Source organism: Pinus tabuliformis, chromosome 4_2 (genome assembly GCF_031772625.1).
Source record: "Pinus tabuliformis cultivar Carrire ecotype Pingquan chromosome 4_2, CPIR1, whole genome shotgun sequence".
NCBI lineage: Eukaryota > Viridiplantae > Streptophyta > Pinopsida > Pinales > Pinaceae > Pinus > Pinus tabuliformis.
The window spans coordinates 731466333-731468894 of record NC_142304.1 but is presented as its reverse complement, the minus strand read 5'-3'; the positions used below and the strand labels follow the sequence as shown (position 1 = coordinate 731468894).

Genomic DNA, 2562 nt, shown 5'->3' with positions numbered 1-2562 from the left:
CAAACATAACTACATATTCACAATATATTCAAATGATTCACACTCACATTCAAGGATATAATAAATTGTAGACATAAATTAATGGTCCATCAAACCTTTGGCATTTCCATTTCCAAGAATGACAATTTTGTCCCTTGGAGGGGTTGTAAGGCTATTCTGTCCCAATATTGGAATGAAATGCCCTGTGAAATAGTTAATAAAGATGAATGTGTAAGGAATGCAATCTCACTTAATTTTTTCAGTAAAAAATTCAACAATATTCAACATAAACACACTTAATTGGTTGTGATGTATCTCATACTAACAAGGCATGTATCGGTATATGGGCCTTACTCTCATACCAAGTGGGTCAATACATAAACATAACAAGGTTCTAATAAACATAATGCCAATGGGGATGGAAATCAAATCCAAAACAGGTAGATGCCTAATCTATAGCAAGGGCCTTAGGTATTTATAATTGAGGAATGCATTTTGAGTCATAATTCCTCCAATTGTTTTACAATTTCCTTAATATATGGCCTCATAGCAGGTGAAGGTGCACAACAACCCATTGCAAGCTTAAGAGCATGAAGCAATCCATCATCTATTAGGCTTCTAATTCCCCTCAAAATTTCAATGTCGAAAATCTGCGTGGTGCATTCTTCAAGCATTGAAACCTTCATGCAAATCCACAATCTCATTTGAAGCATTCTTACATGGCCTCTTGCCCATCAATATTTCCAAAATAAAAATACCAAAGCTGTAGATATCAGTCTTGGTATTAGCCTTCTTCATTTTTTGAATCTTAGAAGCCTTGTAGCCTTCTAGACTTGGAGCTGCCACATCTCGGCCACAACATTAGAACTCATCAACCTAGCCAACCCAAAATCTGTGAGATGGGATACATAGTGTTTCAAGCCCTATAGCCAGATGGGCGAGCCCATGAGATGCTCCAAAAGCATTGTTTTACCAATGGTACTAGCTTAGATGTTGTGTGCTTGAACCATGAAGAAGATCAACCAAGCTACCTTTCGACATATAGTCATAGGCCAACAACTTTTCTCCTCTTTCTCCGTAATAAAATGCCCTGAGAGGCACTAAATTATTATCCACTATTACTTGCCATATAAATGAGAAATTTTGCATATTTGTGTATAAATAGTTTGGATTCATGTGGATGCACATGAATATATATGTTTTTTCTTTAAAACTTGAATATTTTTTATATTTTTAATTTTTTTGGTTGAGCTTTTTTGGTCTAGTTCTTTGCCTTCCTGGTTCAAGAGGTCGGCCAATTTGGTCACTGGTTTGATTCTGATAACATTGAGCAGCATTCAACAGAAATGAGTTAGAGAGAGATTGGAGGCTAAAGCTTGTTTTGCAATGATATTGGGTTGTTTGTGGTGGATATTTGGCATCTAAGGGACGAGGGTACAACCCATTTTCATTCTTGGAGGAGCCCACTATCCATTCTTCTTATTCCCAAGCAAGAAAAATATTAAGGATGGAAAATTTTCTTGAAGTTTAACAACATTGGCGAATCTCACTAATCCCTAATATGAAAAATATAAAATGTTCATTGGTATATTTGTAAAATTATTCAAAATTATAATGATTTTATATATAGTCTCTATATAATGTTGGTGATTTCTAAGGTAAAATAATTTTACATTCTAAAATTTGGGTGAATTGTCTTTTATAAAAATTGGAAATTGGTGAATCTTTTTTGTGGAAAAATCATGGAAAATTAGCCCACTCAGCAAACATTAGCCCCTAAAATTTTCCATGTTCCCAAGTATGTAAATAGTCAAATGACTATATTATCCCTCCTTTTTTCTCTCCTCAAAGTGTGGATTTGATGTTTGTCCATGTTTTTTTCACTCCTTAAAATGTAGACTTCAAATATGTCTTTGCATTTTTGTACTTGCAGCCTTCTATGGTTCATAGTTATACTAGTTTGAAACTTGAACTTTGAAGTTTCAATTAGGTTTTCAATGTTTCATATTTGGAGATTTCTTTCCATTTACTTTGTGTATAAATAGTTTATATTCATGTGGATGCACATGATTTATATGTTTTTCTTTAAAATTTGAATAATTTATATATTTTTAAATTTTTTGGTCAACCAATTTTTTCGTCTAGTTTTTTCCCTTCTCGATTCAAGAGGCCGACCAATTTGGTCACATGTTCAATTCTGATAACATTGAGCAACATTCAAGACTAGTGAGTTAGAGTGAGATTAGAGGCTAAACCTTGTTTTGCAATGATATTGGGCTATTTTTGGTGGATATTTGGCATCTAAGGGAGGAGGGTAAAACCCATTTTCAAGCTTAGAGGTGCCCACTTTCCATTCTTCTTATTCCCAAGTATGTAAATAGTCAAATGAAAAGTTTGTCTGTATTTTATTCTCTCCTTAAAATGTGGATTTAATGTTTGTCCCTGTTATTTTCTCTCCTTAAAATGTAGATTTCAAATTTGTCTTTGCATTTTTGCACTTTCAAACTTCCATGGTCCATAGTTATTCTAGTTTGAAACTTGAACTTTGAAGTTTAAAGTAGGATTTCAATGTTGCATATTTGG

At 33.6% G+C, this 2562-nt stretch overlaps 1 pseudogene; it reads right to left on the bottom strand.

The window, feature by feature from the left end:
- Positions 1–446: 446 nt before the first annotated feature.
- Positions 447–1128, bottom strand: LOC149171693 (putative kinase-like protein TMKL1 pseudogene; annotated as a pseudogene).
- Between the last annotated feature and the right edge of the window lie 1434 nt (positions 1129–2562).